The sequence below is a fragment of the Panthera leo genome, chromosome B4 (assembly GCF_018350215.1).
Source record: "Panthera leo isolate Ple1 chromosome B4, P.leo_Ple1_pat1.1, whole genome shotgun sequence".
NCBI classification, from domain to species: domain Eukaryota; kingdom Metazoa; phylum Chordata; class Mammalia; order Carnivora; family Felidae; genus Panthera; species Panthera leo.
Window position 1 is genome coordinate 87,150,532 of NC_056685.1, and position 22,338 is coordinate 87,172,869.

General features: G+C 34.7%; 1 protein-coding gene across 5 annotated transcripts in view; it reads right to left on the reverse strand.

Annotated features, from left to right (window-relative positions):
* TAFA2 (TAFA chemokine like family member 2) overlaps nucleotides 1–22,338 on the reverse strand; it is a 518,966-nt gene that overhangs the window by 143,146 nt on the left and 353,482 nt on the right. The window lies entirely within an intron of this gene.

Genomic DNA, 22,338 nt, shown 5'->3' on the forward strand with positions numbered 1-22,338 from the left:
TTGAAGATTAGTTGAAAGAATTGGGGATTTTAATTCTAAAGAAGAGAAGACAGGTGTCTGGGACATTTAAAGGACCATTAATTACATAGAAGGAATGGCCATGTGATACCTCATTACCTATTTTCAATTGCAGTTATGCAACAGATGTTATTACTTCTAATTTTCAAAGTAGATGCATACATATCGCACAAATTGGTAAACAAATATATAAGTATATAAAGACATGATACAGAACTTCAAAAGAAGTTAATCGTTCAAAAAATAGGTGAACTTCGTGAAGTTGTGAAGCAAGCCTGTGACAATAGATTTAAAAAGCTGAAGACTAATCAGGAGTGTTATAGAAGTGATTCCTGCTTTGATTAGTGGTTAGAATATATGACCTCTGCTTTTTCAATCCTGAAACTCTGGATCAATGAGTTTCCTGGGAGGAGAAAATGTTTCATGTTAATAACAATGTATACATGGCTTGTATGAGATAATTCTTAAAAGATTTAATATTTTATGCAGAAATGTGGATTATTGAGAAAAGTGGTATTTTACAAGATGTTAGTTTTATAAATTTGTACTTTCTCATTATTCATTTAATAATTTCTTCCCTATAACAGCCAAATGAGACTTCCTGAGAATTTCACTTTAAATCGTTTCTACATTTTAGCCAATAAAAAATACTTTAGTCTTGAGCTTAAGACTGACACTAAATGGGAAACATCTCTTGTTTGAAAAAGATTTTAACTTTCCTGATAAAATATTTTGAAAATATTTTGGGTTTTGAAAAATATTTCAAAGAATCTGTAGCAAAACTGAAAATTGATCTAGTTTCAGTGTTTCAGTATTCAGAACTAAATATGGAGTCACTTGTTTGTAAAAACATTTAAAAAAAAAAAGTTTGCTTTCTTGTTACAGTAGTACCAAAAAAAAAAAAAAAAAGGTGCTTTCTTGTTACAGTAGTACCAAAAAAAAAAAAAGGAGCATTTTGTACATATTTTCAAATGTTTTTTATTTCTTTGAGATACAGAAATGTATACTACTAAGTCTTTATTATTTAGGTTAAAATGGATCATTTTTACAGGAACTAGGTTTTAAAGCTCATTACACCCAAAGATTTTCATTATGATCTAATTTGAAATGAAAGTAAACAGAAATAATAATTTGGTTCTTCTAAAAGAAGTCGCTGTGCTTTAATAAAATATCACCAATCACAGTTCACAGAGAAGCAAGAAATTAGCTAAAGAGCACAACTCATGAACAATTATCAGCCATGTGAAAATTCATTATTAGTTTACAGAAAATCATCTATGTCTATGAGGAGTAACTGGCAGTTTGCTCATCCCTAGATCGTATATTGTTGCCTTCCTTACAAACAATCCACAAAGCAAGCTCATCTGGCAGTACCACAGAACATAGAACTATATGCACAGTGTACATTTCTAGGTTAATATAATACATAATAGACTACCTACCAGTCAAAGAAAGTTGCTATTGTGTTGAGCTCAGGACCAGCTACAGAAATGAGTTGAAGTTACAAGGAATTAAGCATGATGAAATTGTCTGTGTGACATGACAGAGATGGGTTCCAGGAAAAGAGGACACAGAGAGCAAAGATATTTCATAAAGAGAAGAAAGTCAAATAATAAACTAAGAAGTTTCCAAGGCAATTAGTTGAGTTAGTATTTTAAATCTCTGGTGTCTGAGAGAGCTCCAGCCTGATCATGTCTGTAGCAGTTATAGCACTACCAACAACAGAGGAGTTTTTTTTACTGTGACATAAGTCATTCAGTGAGACTATAAAAATTGTAACACAAATTTTCACTTGCATTATTAATAGTTTTTACCTATGTTCCCATGTTTAATCAGAGACACTATCTCTAGATAAAAGGAAAAGCATATGGAGACTCCAAATATGCCCAAGACCTTGGTCACCTGCAAATTCTGGATCCTAATATCCAAGCCCAAAGTTTCTCATTGCCTTTTTAGGCCAGAGAAAAATGATACAGAGACCTTGAAACACTGCAGCGTATGAGACGCTGTGGCTTGATGATCAACCTTTGATTTATGAAGAATTTGTTTAGCACAGGAATGTTCCCTATGAGGAATCAGTATTAGGGCTTTGAGAGAAGCCAGATTTGAAACATTAAAAAAAATCCCCTAGAGAGTTGAGATAGGTCAGTATCCCCCTGGAAAGATTACCTATTTTCCAAAGAGAGTATCTCAGCATTTGGAATTACAACTTCATATTTTAAAGCTCCCCAGCGTGTGCAAGAAGCATAAGCAATCATTTGATAACTCTAAAGTCTAAAGCCCTTTGCTACTACCACTCGTGTGAATGATCCACAAAAGAAGATTCTACAAAAATACAAAAAATACAACATACCATATGGTAAGGGTCCAGGATGTTCCTATTGACAGAATAGGTAGTTGCCTAATTCCATTTTACAAGTTCATAATTTCTTCACTAACAGTACAATGCCATGTCTGTGTTGAACTGGACCACAGAATTCTTATATAAAATAAGCTTTTGTTCATTTTCATGATATTATTGAAAGTGCTATCAGTCTACATTGTGAAATAAAGTAATACATTTAGAGCCCAGATTGGGAGTCCAGACTCTTTTTGAAATATGAAACTTTAGCTAAAGAACAACAAAGTGAATCTTGAAAAATAATTCTAGAACTGATCATCAATAGCAATATCCTAGAGTACCTTCAGAGGTTCTGTCTTTGCATGTCTCACTTCCATTGCAAGTCTGATGGAAAGACTTTTCTCTATACTTATTAATGCATTGTAAATATTATTGTGGCTTTATATCTCATATTCCTTAGCATACTTTCTTCAAGTTATTAGGATTTGGGGCTTTTCTTTTCATCAAATATACATACTCACTTCCAAGAGCATTTTCTTAATGATTAGATTCAAGTTCAAAACTACTTCTGAAAGATGAGTGGGAATCATCCTACTACTTCTACCAAGGTGATACAGCATTTTCATTAAAAAGACAACTTCACAGAAGTTTATGACTTATTTGAGAACTCTTCAGTCTGATAAAATAAAATCATAACCCCGAAACAAATTCAAGTAAGAAAACCATAATGAATAACGGGTTTTAAATGTTTCTGTGATAGAAAGGTAGACCTTATTAAAGCTATAGTCTTTGTTCATATAACCTGAATATTATTGCAATTAAAATAAAAACTTGATTTGTGGTTAAATGAGAATGCAACTGCAACCTAAAACAACCACCTGACCAAAGAGGTCTGAGAATGACAGTCACATTTTGATAATGTCCTCCATTAATGTCCTCCATAAAAACACAAAGAGATTAGAACAACTGTTCAGTTAAAGTGGTAAAAGTTCTACAATTTCAAAAATCCAAGCTGTTACTGGGGAAAAACCGAAGACTCAAGTTCATCTCCCAGGGGTGTTTCATCAAACAAGTTGTTTTGTGATCATAGCTTAGTCTCCCTTCCTTCTTACTTCCCACATGGATTTCTCATCCTTCCCTTAGCTGCCTTCTCACCACCTACGTGTTACCTCCCATACAAGTCCTTTACTCATCCATTAACACATCAGCCATCTCCTACCTACATGGACACTCTAAGGCTGACAGATTTTTGCACTTTTTAGTAACTTTTTTTGGTACTTTTTGCACTTTTCAACATTAATATGAACTTGCCTCTATCAGTTCTTCTGCTGTTGTTATTATATACACGTGAACATGCTTTGTCCTTATCTGTGAATGGTAAGATTTTATTAAACACTCATGGTGTTCATACTTTCATTTCACAAATGTGCTTTTAGTTGATGAGTTCCTTGAGAGCACAATGATCTAATTCATTGTGATGATCTCCTGGAGCCTAAGCAGTATGTGACATATGATAAGTGCTCAACCCATGTTTCTGAATGAATGAACGAACGAATGCTTGGAAGGGGAAAAAAAAGACAATCAGAATTTGATTTTATTTCTGAAACTTAATTGTTTTCAAAGAGCTGATTAGTATAAATTACTTTGAAAAAACACATTATATGTAAAATGTGTAAGAGAAATACTTTGGGATATAATTATATGTTAATATGATTTACCTAGAAAGGTGAAATTTCTTCAGTGTTTTTTTTAAATGGTCTCATTTACAAAGTTCATTTAACATAAATTTTAGAAATATATAAATTGCAAAGAAAAAAAATGCTTCATCTGTCTTCGATCTAAATGTCTAGTGGGCACCAGCATTCTGGAGGAGTATTTGCTACAGGGTTTCATATCAATGTTAGAGCAGCATATTTTTGTGAGGAAACAAATACAACAGTAAAGGTGATTTTACTTAGGTAACATCTGTACTGAGATAAGACATTTGCAAAGTTAGAAAAAAACACATAAGCTAAAACTACTACACAAATAACCTAATAACATATTTTCTCCATGGATCCTCTATTAGTGAAGCTGTCACGTTTATCTATAGTTGATTTTCATTTCTTTTTTAATGCAGTTTGGTTCAATTCAGGTAAAATTTTCAATTAATTTTCTCAACATGAATCTTCCAGTGAACTAGTTATAACTTGAAAATACATTACAAAACAACATGTAACACTCTACTAACAGGTAACACTCAGTTTCCTCAAAATACTCCCACAGGTATATATTTGCAAAAGCATATTAATTTCATGTATATGCAAATAATTAAGGGACTGATCATTTTATGTGCCATATTCAAAAGGGAAAGAAAATGTTCCCTATATGACTTACACTTTAATTTTATTTCCCAAGAAATGCCTTTCAAAATAATCAATACTTATAAAAGTATCAGTAAAATTTAAATTAGACATCTAGTAAAAACCATAACTTACATTTTACGGCCCTTTAAAAGAAATATCACACACATTATCATTTTTTATCTATCAATCCAGTATAGGATATAGAAAAATAAGCACCTATTATTCCAATTTATGGATAAAGAAATTAAAATTTCAGAGATGATATGTTTTATTCAAGGAAATTCAGCTTAAACCCTAAATTCTCTTGACTCAAGTTTTTTTCTCTTTTTACTACTGTCATCAGATACGTATATTACCTTTTAAAATTAGTTTCTCAATCTGTTTATCCTACAAATACAGTCTCCCACAGTCATTGTGAACTTATAAACAATTTATTTGGAAAAGTAGACATGTTCATCATGAGTGATCAGCTAAGTAGTCATTGTTTGGTAATTTAATATCTTGTCTTGTGTCCTGTTTATTTTATTTTATTAACATCCAAATATCATGACTAGACAAATTACTAAGTAAATGACTTCCTATTATCCAGGCATCCAATGTGTTAGTGATACAGACATGATATTCACAATATGAAAAAGTAGAAACTATAGAAAATACTAAGAATATTTCTCAGTGGCCCAATAACATGTATTATTGTAAAAATTATAGAACAGTATGGTTTGATAATCTGATAAGAAACGTGTTCACAGCACTAAGGTTAGAAGGCTGATGTGACTGAACAAAAATTTTAGTACTTCAATAGGCCAGCATTTTTTCTTATCACACTCATGAAAAAGACATGAATAAAATAAATCATATGATATATGAAAGAACTTTTTCCCTCAAATATGTTGTCATACGAACTCATTAAAATGTAGATTATTGATCTGCTAGGTGATATTAGCTCCTCCAAATCCTTAAGGTCTATTATGTCAATATGTTATTGGGGACTTTGATAAATGATGATTAATGACAGGAGAAGAGTACTGTGAAACAGATGGCACACTAACAAAAATTGACGAACTCTGGGTCATGCATTTTCAACAAGGGTGAAAATTGATTCATGAGAAAAAAATCTTACCCCCTAACTATAAGTCACAGATATATATGCAGCACACAATCAGATATACAGTATATCTGTGGTATTAAAATCTTAAAAGAGTGGGGATCAATTGGTGGGGGGGGAAATCTAAAAACTCCTTAGAGTGCAAAAATGAGAAAACAATTGAGAAACACTCCTCTAAGTAAACAAGGACTAGCAAATTCTAAGTTAAACTAATTCAAGATGTCTTTGACTTCTTTTGATTGTTGTTACACAAGGCAAATCAATCATAGGAATACATTAAATTTCCCCAAATAATTTATGGAATGCTTTTTGATGGCTACACAATGTCCAGTATATGCCTGAAAATAACTAAATATTTTTCACCTAATGAATTGTTCACAATCAAAAAAAGAATAAATGCTTTATGATGTTTATCTTTTTTTAAGCATGGAACTACACAACAATGATATATACCTTTACTCAGTGACTATCGAACCTGCCAATACCAAAAAAACTATATTGTACTTCCTGAAATAGTAAGATCTAGTCTCCTCATAGTAGACCTGTTCTACTTTAGGTTTATTATAAAAAAAAATTCTTGAATGCATGAGACCGTGAAAGAATATTCCTTTCATTGCCCAAATAAATAATGTAGTTCACGTCATACTAGAAATAATAGGATTATCCATTTTTTAACTTTAAATATTCAGAATTTCTCTAATTCTATACTTTCAAATACATTCTGAACCAAAACCAAAACCCAATAACTTAAAATAAAAAGAGAAAAAGATTTCTTAAATGTAATTTTTGAACTTTTTTTTTAAAGTCAACATTATACTTAATGCTGAAACACTAGACCTGCCACCAATATTTTTTTCCAATGGAATATTATCCAGTCTTTTTTTTAATATATGAAATTTATTGTTAAATTGGTTTCCATACAACACCCAGTGCTCATCCCGAAAGATGCCCTCTTCAATACCCATCACCTACCCTCCCCTCCCTCCCACCTCCCATCAACCCTCAGTTTGTTCTCAGTTTTTAAGAGTCTCTTATGCTTTGTCTCTCTCCCACTCTAACCTCTTTTTTTTTCCTTCCCCTCCCCCATGGGTTTCTGTTAAGTTTCTCAGGATCCACATAAGACTGAAAATATATGGTATCTGTCTTTCTCTGTATGGCTTATTTCACTTAGCATCACACTCTCCAGTTCCATCCATGTTGCTACAAAGGGCCATATTTCATTCTTTCTCATTGCCACGTAGTACTCCATTGTGTATATAAACCACAATTTCTTTATCCATTCATCAGTTGATGGACATTTAGGCTTTTTCCATAATGTGGCTATTGTTGAGAGTGCTGCTATAAACATTGGGGTACAAGTGCCCCTATGCATCAGTACTCCTGTATCCCTTGGGTAAATTCCTAGCAGTGCTACTGCTGGGTCATAGGGTATAGACCTGCCACCATTAAAATAAAAAATAAAATAAAAACAAGGATATCTTGTATCACTATTAAATTCTTAAATTCTTTTGTAATTATGTAAATTTGTAAATCTCTGTTCAATGTTTTGAAATATGAAATCTAAATTAAGAGCATATTTAAAAGAGGAGACCAGATTATCATTTTAGTTATGCTAGATACTGTTAGGAACAGGCAATGCTCAACATGAAATATACTTGCATCTATCCTCATAGAGCTTATAGCTAAGTTGAAAAGTAAGCATTAACAAATAAATTGTACAAATAATCAATTAAATGTAAGATAAGACATATAAAGGGTACAAGGTACTATGTGACCCTTTGAAACTAACCTAGAAGGATATGAAAAGTTTTCTGGGGGAGATAACAGACGTGAATAATAGCTTGCATTTAGGTAGACAAATAAGGCAATAAAATGCAAAAGGCACACAGAGGCAAAGGTCACACAAAGGAGCCCAGTGCCTTCAAGAAACTGCAAAAGAGAATGCGTTTGGATCACACTAAGAGGGAAGGTACCTAAAGAAGAAAACCAGAGACAAATCACACAGGGCTTTGTCAATTGTGTTCTAAGTTTTAACTTTATCTTCAAGGTCCTAGGGGTACCTGGGTGGCTCAGTCGGTTGAGTGTCCGACTTTGGCTCAGGTCATGATCTCACGGTCCGTGAGTTCAAGCCCCGTGTCAGGCTCTGTGCTGACAGCTCAGAGCCTGGAGCCTGTTTCAGATTCTGTGTCTCCCTCTCTCTGACCCTCCCCCATTCATGCTCTGTCTCTCTCTGTCTCAAAAATAAATAAACGTTAAAAAAAATTTTTTTTTAAAGTTCCTAAAAAGTAAAATCACCAAATATTTACTTTTTTTAAATGTTTGTTTATTTTTGAAAGAGAGACCACACGTGCAGTGCACACACAAGCAGGGAAGGGACAGAGAGAGGGAGACAGAGGATCCAAAGCAGGATCTGCACTGACAACAGAGAGACTGATGCGGGGCTTGAACACACGAACCAAAATGTGAGATCATGACCTGAGCAGAAATCAAGACTCAGAAGCTTAACCAACTGATCCACCCAGGTACCCCACCAAACATTTACTTTTAAATTTCACTTCAGTAGTTGTGTGGATAATAGATTAGAGTCAGGAAATACTGGATGAGAAGTGAATTGCAATAGCTCAAAGAAGGCAAAGACCGTGGAGATGGAGAACATTCAGATCTGAAAGGCTCTTAGGAATGAAAACTAACAGGATTTTACAACTGATTGGATATGGGTAGAAATAGCAACAAAGCTGTCAAAGATACTGCCGAAGACTCTGGCCTGAACAACTGGCAAATGAGCAGTGCCAACTGTGGAATGGGGAGCATGCTGTTGAGGATGCCATCTGAGCATTCCGAATTAAACAGATGTTCTGAGAGACCAAACAAAAACCAGAAGGACAGGGGCGCCTGGGTGGCTCAGTCAGTTGGGTATCCGACTTCGGCTCAGGTCATGATTTCACGGCTTGTGAGTTCGAGCCCCGCTTTGGGCTCTGGGCTGACAGCTCAGAGCCTGCAGTCTGCTTCAGGTTCTGTACCTTCCTCTCTCTGTGTCCCTCCCCTGCTTGCGCGCGCTCTCTCTCGCGCGCGCTCTCTCTCTCTCTCAAAAATAAATAAAGATTAAAAATTTTTTAAAGAAAGAAAACCAGAAGGATAATGATACCCTCCCTTGACTTCACGGGTACTAAGTAGCCTTCAGAAGAAGGTGGGAATGTCTTGTGTTTCTAGCAAGAAAGCCCATGCCAAGTCCCAAATTAGCCGCATATATTTGGTGCCTATCACAACGGCTACCTCAAACACTAAGAAGAAACCAGGCAGGAACCTGAACTGGCCATAACTTCAGAATGTCTTACTTACATTCCAAGAGCAGAATTCTAACAGGATACACATGAGGAGAGAAAATTCAAGACCTACTACCCAGTGGACAAAAAATAGGAATAGATGAGAAAATAGGAAGAAAAAAACAAGGGCTGCAGAATGTTATTTTTTAATGAAAGGGAGAGATTATAGTAACTCTAAAACCAGTTTCACAGCATCATGTAAAAATATATGACATTTAAAAAATTCTCTTAAAGTCCTGCTTTGTACTTCCATATAATTCGAGAAAAATGGACTTGATGAAAGCAAGAATGACAAATGAGTTGCAACAACAGAATGTGGAGTAAAAGTTTGGAACTGGAAAAGAGATATGTGGATGTAAAAGAGAGCCTAACAAGAACATGTAAAAGAAAACAAAACAGAAAAAAGAAAATTTAAAGCATCATTAGTGTTCTGATTTAAGAGGGTGGACTGAAAGACGCATCTAAGTAGGAGGCAATGGCAACAAAATTTTAGAATGAATTTCCTGGTCTCAGGAAAGAGACTCTCTAGGCTCGCAGTGCAGAATTATCAGAGAATGGGGGACTGAAAGCAGCAGATAGGTGTGGAAAGGGTGAGGGATTGAAGGCAATAATTAGGAGCCTTGGTGAAAGCTGTCTGAGAGGCAATTAAATCTCCAGTTACTCTCCATCATTCTATGTCACTAGGCAGCTGTCCACCTGCCAACCTGGCAAAAGCTTGTAGGTTTATTATTTGGGAAGAGACACAGGTAGTGTCTGGACAGGGGAACCCAAGAGAGAGGAGAGGTTACGGGCACCCTGCTGAATCAACTACAGAATGGTGAAGTGAGACATAACTGCTCACCCCAGCCACTCTTACCTTTCAACTCTCTGACATTCTCAGCCAAGAGATTAAAGGATTCTTCTCTAAGAAATCTGGCCAGTCCAAAAGGGAAAACTCAAATGTACTGACATCGCTGGGCCTCCAATGAAAGCCCTACATCATCTTAAATTGAATCTCAAATTCTATAAGCCCCAGTGACGTGCCCAGAGTTTCCAGAGCAGACAGTTTGGGATTAACTATCTGTTATTTGAGAAAAGCTTCTAGCATGGAACACAGAAACTAAAGTAACAAAGGAGGGAAAAAATATATATATTAGAAGCAAAACTATGTAACAAGAAATATTTACAAATGGGGGGCAGGAGAACATCGGATAACAAAATAGCACATAGAAATTAAAAGTATAAAAAAGATATAAAATTTTACACAGGTTTAGACAAATAAAGGTGAAAATATCCCCCACCCCCGCAAAGAAAAAAAAACAAAAACATAAAGCAAAAAGACAGAAAATATAAGACTAGAAGAAGACAAGTCCAGGAGGCCAAAGAGACAAACAATAGGGGATCTAGAAACAGAGAGGAGGGAAAAAATAAAACAGAACAAAAAGACAAAAGCATTATTAAATGCAAAGTAAAAGTAAGGTTTTCTTTGTTCTTTGTTTTTGTTGTTTGTTAAGTTTATTTATTTGGGGAGAGTGCCTTGAGTAAGGGAGGGCCAGAGAGAGAGAGAGAGAGAGAGAGAGAGAGCAAGAGAAGCCCCATCAGGCTCCACACCATCAGGGGAGAGCCAGATGTGGGGCTCAAACTCACAAACCATGAGATCATCACCTGAGCCGAAACCAAGAGTCTGACGCTTAACTGACTGAGCTACCCAGGTGACCCAGTAAGGTTTTCTTCGAAAACTGAAATCTAAGCTTGGAAAGATTTACTCCATAACTGAAAGAAACTAAACCTAGATATATATTGGCAATAATCATTTTTTTAAAAATTTAAGGTAAAAGAAACTGTCTTAAAAGTATCCAGATATTCCACCCCCCACCCCCCAACAAAAAAAGAGAAGCAAGATTACCTCCAAGTTAGTAAAAGGAGAAGTATGGATTGAAATAGACTGGGGCTTGGGGGCTCACACAAAGTGTGTGCTAACACAGTGACTAGACAAAATATAAACTACCGGTCACATGACACGAAGCATTTGTTCTTTACAAAGAGCTTTCATAAAACTATAAAGAAAAACAGGGTCATCTAATAAAAATAATAGATAAAATACACGAAAAGATCATTAATAAAAATATCAGTGATCAATAAATCAATGAAGATGTGTATCATTTTAGTAATTAAGAATTGCAAATTAAAACAAGATGAACTCAACCAAGATTAAACAGAACGATAAATCTCGGTGTTGACAAGAATGTGTGAATTCCCTGCTGATGGTAACGTAAATTGGGATGTTTGCAACTTGACACTATATAGCAATATGCATACATTTAGCATATAATAAATATTAATAAACATCCTATATTAGATCATTTTTATCAGTGCTTCTTTTAGATTTTTCTAAAAAGAACACAAATAATTTTATAGTTAAAAATACCATTGTCGAAACACAGTAATATTTTAAAATTTAAGTCATTTGACCTAATAATTCCATCACTAAAAATCTAGCGTAATTAACAGATATGGGGAAAAGCAACATACAAATGTTCATTATAAGAACTATTTTATCAGAGAAAAATAAACAGCTTAACTACCCAATAATATAGTGTGGCTAAATATTTTCATAAGAAATATGAAGATAGTCTTGCAATATAATAAGAAAAATCTATGGATATAACATATTCTTGATATTATATGAATAATATTCAAGGATAGTGATATATGTGTAAGATTATAGGTGTTATAGAATTTCTTTATATTTTTATATACTTTCCAAAATATCTCCAACAACAAGCGTAGGATGCTTTATGTTCTGAAAAATATAAACATTATTTGAAAACAACATTAAATTTGAAAAGCATATAAACTGAAAATACACAACGAACATGATCAAGCTTTAAGAGTTATGTAAGGTTTTCAAACAGATCAACAGTAAGAAACACTGAATTGGCAAAGGAAACGATGAATAATTCAAATAATAGAAAATGAAGAGTTCAAAATGTATTCGTTCATTAGTACTCAAAAATATTAACTAAAACTTGAATAACTATGTCAGGACCTTTTTATTTAAAAAAGATTTTTTTAAACTAATAGTCAATATTTTCAGAGTGGTAAGATGAGAAGTTTTATATACCTCTGCGAGGGAAGACAGAGTAAATTGATAATATAACTATTCCTGCATATATAATATACATTCCTATATAAATATTCCTGTGGTAGATATTTGACACTTTCTTTTCCAACATTCATTTTTTCTATGTTCCTCTCTGTACTGAAGGGGGAGTGGGATCTTAGATATTAGATTTCTCAGATTGCCTTGCCATTTAGATACTGTCCATCAAGGTATGACAGCCATAAGGTGTGTGCTTAGATCTCCCTCAAAAGAACCCACTGCAAAGAACATCGTCGACCTATGACGTCCACCTGTCCCACCTGTAGATCCATTATAGGCTCCCACCAAGGCCACACATTCCCTGAGCTGCTACCAGTGGCTGAGCATGACAAGAATTCTATAGCACATAATGGGACTCTCTCCAAAGGGTAACCTTTGCTTAAGGATTCCAAGTTTGCCTAAGATGTTTTCAAAACTGTGCTGAAGTTTGAGGCTCCTCCTCCTCAACCTTCCTTCTTTTCTTCTCTTCTTGCACAGGGGTCAGAACTTCCTCATGCTCTGAAGGCTTGCCTCCATCTACTCCTGCTCCTACCCCCTTTGTACTTCAAAAGTGTCTCCCCCAATAAATTTCTTGCACATTGAATTCCATCTTGGAGTCTGTTTCTCAGACGAAGGTTCTCATAAGAAAGGGAGACTGGAAGAACAAAGAGCCATCTATTTTTTTTTTCCTGTTTCTGGCTTCAGAAGTGCTAAGGAAGGATAATGTAGATGCCTGTGGGCTTTGGCAGCATTAGTGGAGTGTGTCTGGCAGCATCAGAATTGGTGCAGGCTTCCTACTCAGTGGCATTGGAAGTGATTCCTAAAGCAGTACCAGTGTTTCAGCAACATCGACAGGAAATACATTCAGGAGCTCTGGGTAACACTGCGTTTGGGGGGGTTTTGTTTTGTTTTTGTTTTTTTGCTCTTCCACCTCTAGAGGCAGGAATGGCTCTCTGCAGTTACCAATGTCTAGGGAGTAGTATCACCCTCCTTGTTTCCTTTTCCCACCCTTTCAATACTTTTGTAGCCAATTCCCTATTTTTAAATACCCTAGTATGATCTCCTCATTCCAGAGTGAACATTGAATGATACAAACCTGTTTCATTCTTTTTGACCTCAGAAATTGTCATTAGTGTTAACTATGTAAAGAAATGAATATGAACAAAATTTATTAATAAATTTAATGAGTTAGTATTACATGTAAATGATTATTGCACAAAAATTTTATATTAGTATGAACAAACAAAAAAGTCCCAAAGAAATCTAAGACTAGAGAGAAGTAATTTACCAAAGGAATTTAGAGTACATTATTGTTTTCTTAAGCCCCAGATAATATTTGTGTTTATGAATGGTGTTTAGATATATAAGTTAATACACATCATTTACTGTTAATTATACAAAGTGGGGGGGAGGGGAATGTTAAATATGCAGTTATCAGATGAGTCATAAATTTCTTATCTTAGAAATATATCCTGGGGAAATTTTTTACATGTAAAGCAAAATACATGTACAATAAAGTCTATTGCAGTGTTGTTAAAAAACAACCAACAACTTGAAAGACCCAAATGTCCATCAATCATAAAAGAAATAAACACATAACAGTATATTCATATAGTGGAATCCTATGTCACAGCATAGATGAATCTCTAGAGAAAATCTTGAGGGCAAGCAATAAATAACACTTAAAAAATGTCCATAATAGGATTCCACTTTTACAAAATTAAAAATCACACAAAATTATGTTCTGTTGAAAAAAAAAAATTATGTTCTGTTGTTTAGGGGGAGAAAGTCAGGAAAGGAGTACATCTGTAAGAGGAGGGGTTATAACGAGGGTGAGGCATAAGGAGCTGTGAGAGGATGACAATATTCTATTTCTCGTCCTGGTTGATGGTTGCCCAGTTGTTTACTTTATAATTATTCTTGCAAGTGTACATACATGTTTTATTCTGTATGTATGAGGTATCTTAAAATAAAAGAAGAAAAATACCAGGACATGGAAGGATAAACTCCAGGAAGACAACACCTCTGTCTTCATAGTTTAAAACAGAATCACCAGCTCAGGGCAGTTCAGTCTCTCACTTACCTATGTCCATGTCAATAAATGTGTGAATAAATAAATGAATGAACATCAAGCTCTCAGACATTTTAATATGTTCATAAATTAAACCAGATGAAAATACGCCCAAATGACATCTAATAATTACCATGCGAAAGGATTATAGGTAACCCTATTGGTCTTCTTGATATTTCTCTTCGTTACCAAAATTTCTCAAATGAACATGTATTACTCTGAAAATTAAATAAAATAATTAAATACGTTGTTAAAAGTTCAGAATTAGGTCAGTTTTATGTTCTGGCCACTTTTCTTTCTATGGGAACATTAATCCAATTGTTTCCACAAACAAGATCCTTACAACACTGAATTGTATCAATATTTTATAGTTTTCAGAGTACAAGTCTTTCATCTCCCTTGTTAAGTCTGTTCCTAGGTATTTTATTCTTTTTGGTGGCACTGTAAATGGAAATATTTTCTTAATTTCTCTTAGTGTATAGACACTCTATCAGTTAGTGGGCATTATTTTTGTATTCTGCAATTTTACTGTATTTATTACTTCTAAGAATTTGTGTTTGTTTGCTTGTTTTGTTTTTTGATGGAGTCTTCAGGGTTTTCTAGGGATAATATTATGTCATCTCCAAATAGTGACAGCTTAACTGCTTCCTTACCAATACAGATGCCTCTTATTTCTTTTTCTTATCTTTTTCTTATGTTATTTTTTTTCTTATCTGATTGCTGTGGCTAGGACTTTAAGTACCATATACAATAAAAATGGTGAGAGTGGACATCCTTGTCTTGGTCTTGATCTCAGTTTTTCACCACTGAGTATGATGTTAGCTGAGGGTTTTTCATATGGCCTTTATTATTTGAGTTATGTGCCCTCATAACCCACTTTGTTGAGATTTTTTATCATGAATGGATGTTGAATTATAAATCAGGATTCCTAAACTTTGGTATACATCATAGTCAGGTGAAAACCAGCCCAAGAGAATCTATTAATATCATAGCTAAATTGGATCAATTTTAACTGTTAGAAAACCAGCATTCTGAATATGGCCTCAAAGGAGCTACACCAGCCACCTTGCCAAGCTGACTGAATGCCACTAACCTCCTTGCTTATTTTCTCTGCAGACGCAGCAGTCTTCTCAGCTCCAGAGCATTTTGTTCCTTCATATCTCAGCACCTCGCACAGGCTGCTACTCTGGCTGGATGCCCCACCCTGTGCCTACTTAATTCCCACTCCCCATTCAAAACTCAGCTCAAAGGTCTCTTCTCTAGAAAAGACTTCCCTGATCACCCTCCACCATTTTACAGTTTAGATACTCTTATCCTGAAATTTTATTTTTATAATACTCTTATACCATTTTAATTAAATATTTGTCTGATTATCAGATTAATGTTTTCTTCTCTGACTATAAGCTTCATAGCACGTGGGTCATGTCTATTTTGTTCACTTTTATTTTTATTGAAGTATAGTCAAAACACAAGGTTACATTAGTTTCAGGTGTACAACACAGTGATTTGATAAGTTCATATGTTATGCTGTGCTCACGACAAGTGTAGCTACCATCTGTTACCATATAATGCTATTACAATACTATGGACTATATTTCCTATGCTGCACCATTTTGCTCACTTTTATATCTCCAGAACTTGATCTAAAACTCGATCCTCAAAATAGATTAACAATCTCAATATACATTAACAGGCCCTCAATATAGATTTTGTTTACTGGGTCATTGGTTAGATAAATAAATAAACTATGAAAATAAACCAACAAAGAAATAAAGAGCTACCAAAAAACAAAAATTAAATGACAGCTCTCTCTTCCAAGCTTTGAACTAAAAATCATCTGAATTTTAATTTTTTTTTCCTTTGGAAAAAATTCCATTTAATCAAAAGTCTCAACTCAGATTAGTAATTACTTTGTATGACAATGAGGATAATATATATTAAATCTTAGCTAAGGAATTTTGATTTTTTTTTATATAACTCAACCGTGTGTATTTCTTTTACACTAATACAGATCCTTTTTCCAACCCAAATATCCTGTGATGACTCATTTTCTTTAGATTTAGTTTGGACATGATGGGTAGAGGAAGAAAAGGCTAGAAAATGTATTAGCCTCCTAAGATTAATGACTATATTTTTCTGTAGGGAACTTCGAGTCCTAAACTGAAATGTTTCCTCTCTGATCCCTAATATCTGAAGCTGGACCTAATGTAATTGCTTCCAAGGGGGAAATACTGCTTATGCTTTCTGACTGGCTGTCACAATGCTCTGAGTTAATCACCATCCCTTCCCAAAGTGCCCAGCTCAGTACAATCATGAGAATTCAGGACTGAATCTCCACGGCAGTTCGAGCAATAAACTTATTTATCTGTGTGTGAGGGACTTTTAGTTCCCAAAGCTCAGAATATTTTACTAAGTTGGTGACATTTTCTGATTTTTAGATATCTCATTTTTCAAACCCAAATGCTCTGGATTTCTAGTGTTCCTACGTCGTGTTCAGAAAACAGAGTAACACAATTCTCCATTTGGTTGCTCTTGAGAGCACAATGCTATGGCACTGATATTTTAGAGTTATTTGTTCCATTCTTTCATCTTCTCCATTTACCTGTTCTGTAGTGACCTAATCTCCTACCACTATCTTTCTTACATACTTTCCTCTATGCATATCATCCTCCTCACTGTCTCCAAGCATGCTCCTACTTGAAACCATTCATGTTTATTGCTGCTTTGCCTGCAACACCTTTCCCCTAGATATTTCTGTGGCTGGCTCTAGTGGAAACTTTAAGTCTTACCCAAAGGCTTTATTTAAAATTACAATCCCTCTTGAACACTTCTTATACCTTTCTTCTTTTATTTTTTCCATAGCACTTACATGATAAAACTATTTTATTTTTCTCTTTATTATCTGTTTTCCTACCTCTAGGACAAAAGTTCCATAAAGACAAAAATTTTTGCCTCTTTTATGTACTGATATATTCTCAGCCCTTATTGTAGGTACATGAAAATTACTGAGTAAAACAAATATCCCATTGGAATTACCATAACTTAATAATCTTATGAAAACTACCGATAGACTCTATAAGTCTAGGAGTACTGGTTCCCAGAAAGGGGATACTTTTACCAGGGGAAACAGTAGGAGTTCAGCTGAACACAAAGCTACAGCTGCTTCCTGGTAAACCGCATAGACCAACAAGAAAGAAAGGAGTTAATAATACTGATGTGGCAAATGACCCTGATGACCATGAGGAAGAGGGTAGTTGCTATGAATGGAAAGAGGAAGTACAGAAACGAGTATGTTAGGCTCTCGGATGATTCACTGGGCCATTTTTTGGCACAGTTATAACTATAAACTTGTAAGTACAACCATAGCATTAAGAACATGATAATCTAGGGCTCAGAATCCTCAGGTATTAGGTCTGGGTAAAACATCAAGCAAGCCTACCTGATGAGAAGTGCTGGCTAAAGGAAAGTGAAACCTAAATGGCTAGGGGGCTGGACAGATCATGAGTATCAGTAATGGCCTTGGTACCAACTGTATTATCAAGTACCTTTTCTTAGAAATTGCAACCAACTGTGACCAATTTGATAAACTTTGCCTGGATGAAGTGAACTTATATAAGCAGCAAGTGGATCTGAGGGCTATGAAAAATGGACAGTAATGGAATACAGATGGTGCAATGTTACCAAGATTCTTTTTTGTCAGCTGTGCACCTTTCCTACATTTGCTGTGAATGTGAGCAGAATGTTAGCAGAATGTTCTCAGCTCTTCCCTTCTTCAGAGGTTTACCCTCTGCAAAAGAAGAGCCACTTCCCCAGGAAGGCAATCAACAGACTTGACTAGACAATTACTAGTAGACACAAGGGTGGACGAGGCTGTCTATCTTATCTCAAGGAGAGGCCAACTCTGGAGCAATTCATGTTTCAGAGCACCTTCAAAGGACCTGACCAGGCTATTCTCCAGCTGACACTGTATTTGTATTTAGCCTTTATTTCCTGCTCTATCCTGCTTCCCTTGCTCTCCTCCTGAGAGCACTCTTTTAATAAATCACATAAACAAGAATTCCCGACTTGGCTCTGCTTCTGGAGAACCATACCTAGGACATAGGGTAATACGCAAATCATCTGAAAGAATGCATCCTAAGCACAGGCCTTAAAGATTCTCACAAACATGGTTTCAATGAACATTAGTTCATAATTTTTTTTTCAAATCACAAAACTTTATAATACATATCATGAGTGAGATTCACCAAGAAAAAGACACAAAAATTTTAGAAAAGAGAATCAACTCAAATATAAAACATATATATAATATACACAAAACATGTATTATATATACAATATATTCTGTATATATTATATGTTGTATGTATACAACATATATATTCTCTATATATTGTCTGTATATAAATACATATAACTATATATACTTTAAAACATATATGATATATACAAAACATATATTATATAAAATTCATAAAAAGAGGAAATGCAAACATGAATGACAACAAAAATATATCAATATCAAAAGCCAATTTCACCAAAAGGAAAAAAAAAATAATCTTGAATAGCATATAGTAGATGAAACTAAAACTCAATATATGGATTAAAGAGAGATTAGATTGAGGAGAACAAAGAACTAGTGTGGCAGGAAGATGTGAATAAATACCCCAAAATATAGTACTGAGAGACTTAAAGGTGGAAAATACAAAGGTTGAGATACACAGAGGACACTATGAGAAAGCTGACATACATATAACTAGTAAAAATCTCTAGTTTAGTAGAGATGGTGGTGTAGAAGAAATATTTGATGAGATAATGCCTGAAATATTTTCAAAGTTCATGGAAGACACCAGTCCACAGATTCAGAAAGTCAACCAAACCACAAATAGTGTAAAAAGAAATTCACTACTAGGTATATATCATGGTTATATGGAGCAAGACTGCCTAGATTTAAATCCTGCCTCCGAGTTACTAACTAGCCACTAGGGGACAAAGTATTTAACCTTCATTTGCTAATTTCTGATCTGTAAAGTGGGTTTAATAATATTTCATACTTCAGAGATTGTTATGAGGATTAAATGAGTATCTGTAAAGCTCTTAGAATAGTGCTGTTGAGTTTTTAATATTCATCTAACTTTTCTCTTGAATGTTTATACAAGGTGCTCTGAATCGGATATAGATTCAGATATAGATATTATGATTATCTCCCAATAAATAAGTATATTGGCCTGTTGTGCCCCAAGCCTTACTCATGATGAAAAACAGCTCAAATGTCCTACACAAATAGCTGAATACTTTACAGGTGAATGAGAGAAGAATGGGCTTTTCATCACTTATATACAGGAGAGACAGTCATCCTCTCCCATCCTGAAAGGAAAAAAAAAAAATCTTTTGCTGCTTTGAGATGGGTTGGAAAGGATCCTAGGTTCTCACTCTAATCTTTTGAATGTAAATACATCTTTCTAAGGGTCAAAGAAACCTCAGGGGTCTCCAAGATCTGAGTTTCATACTTAGAAAGGTAGTGGCCCTAATCTTTCTGACACCTTGAGAGCTTAATCTAGGGACCTAATCCAAGCTGTTAACCATTTATTTCACTTGAGGGGACAAGAGGAATTTTATCATTCTTTTGAATCAAAGCAATTAACTATATAATTAACTCTAGGTGTGATATATCTCAGGAGGCTGGGACTTTTTATTGGAGCACTGAGAACTCCAGAAAGTTTCACTTTCCCACAAATACCCACCCTATACTGAGTTTAAGTGATTGTTATATAAATAAAAATAAATACAATTAATGAAGCTATAAAGATAAGAGCAGAAAGTAATGACATATAAGAAGATATACAAAGGACAGGATCATTTGAAAATGAATAAAATTGACCAATTCTGGTTTCCTCAATCAAGAAAAGAGAGAAGACACACTGAGCACTAGTCACATAGAAAGAGGAGATATACATACAGACACAGAGGGTTACAAAGATAGTAAGAAAATATGCCCTGAACTACCTTATTAGCACTAACGCTTTGGAAAACCATTTGGCATCATCCGGTAAGTCTGAAGATATGCATGCCGTGAGAACCAGCATTTCTGTTCCTCAGAATGTGTTCTGAGAAACTCTCGCACACGTGCACCAGAAGTATGCAGATATGTATAGAAGCATTGTTCATAATGGCAAGAAAATAGAATACCAAATGTTCATGTACGAGAATATAAATATATTAATTGTGGTGACTTTATACAAAAAAATACACAGCAATAGTAAAAAATGAATAAACCAGAGCTATATGCCATCACCCATAATTAATGCCACAAATACTTATTGGGCAAAGTGCAGAAGAATACAATATAATACTATTATGCAAATTCAATAACAGCCAAAATTAAGGAATATGTCATTTGGATGTAAAGACATAGTGAAATTAGAAATAAATGCAAAATTATAATCACAAAATTTAAGAATAGTGATTATCTGGGGATCTAAGAGGCAAAGGAATGCAATCAGAGTGGCAGACATAGCCACAGAGTATTAGAAATACTACATTTCTTAACTGGGTGGTGAGCATGAACCACATATTCATTTTATATACATGACTTACATATACCTCATACTTACTATTTTAAATGTAAATTAGTTTAAAACAAAAGGGGCACTTTACATGGATCCTATCACTTGGCTTTGAGCTGAGAAAGCATCTTTATCACAAATCTTTGCTTCACAAGAGTAACACCGACCATTCCTATAACCGTCCTCCACCCAACTTCTCTCAATTCTTCTTTTATCGGCTGGGAAAGGGAACTGAGGTGACCACCCATCACAGAAGGAATGGTGTGTCTTCTCCTGTTATGCGAAGGCAGGGGGTTCGGCCCTAGTAGTTTGCAAGTCTTATTAAAAGGTGAGTATTTCGGGTGCCTGGGTGGCTCAGTCAGGTGTCAGACTTCAGCTCAGGTCATGATCTCACAGTTCGTGGGTTCAAGCCTAGAGTCTCCTTCAGATTCTGTGTCTACCTCTCTCTCTGCCCCTCACCTGTTCCTGCTCTGACTCTGTCTCTCAAAAGAAAAAAAAAAAAAAAGAGGTGAGTAATTAACACTACTTTGTCCTTAGATTTGGTCCATTGTTGCCAATTGGAGGCATGGGGAATAACGTCCTTCTCGCCATCTTTTTAATTTTACACTAATAACAATTATCAAAGACCATTTAAAGTTTGATTTGTGGATCAGTATGCTGTATTAAAGAAAGAAGGAAATTCTAAAAAAGACATGATATAATTAATATTATATGTATACACTGCCACACACACTGTGGGGTGAAAACAGGATTATAAAATATGAAGGGCTGCTTCATAAAACTCTCTTATTTTGAAAGATGTCTCTTTTTGGTTTTAAACATGGGGGTAAAGATTTTGTCCAAGAGGCATACCTCTCACAACACATCCCTCCTCTCCCTGGTGTTAATGTTCCATGTGATGCTAATGAAGTGCACATGTGTAACTAATTTAAGTGTTACAGAATTCAAGGCACTCTTAACTCCCTCTCCCCCTCAAAATAAAATTTAAATGTTGCTCATCTCTAGACTTTACAGAGGACTGAAAATTGAATTGTAAAATCATATTTCACAGAAAAATCTGAATTGACTATTCAGGTTATGAATACTTGATTATGGTAGGGACAGTTCAGAAATAGCCCCATTTTAATTCATTTTGAAAAGGTAGTTATTCATATACTGAGTCTTACGCTCAGGAAAGAGAACAGAAAGGTCCTGAGCTGTCAGGCTTAACACATATGTTTAAAACAAACATTCTCACTCTGTCCTGAATTGAGCCTGCTGAATATCATACTAGGGATAGAGTCCAAAAGGTGGTGAAAGAGGTACTCTGGCATCAAGAAATATGATCCATAAAAAGCACTGAGGGGAAATTTACATATATATATATATATATATATATATATATATATATATATATATATATATATATATATATATATACATATATATATGTGCATATATATATACACATA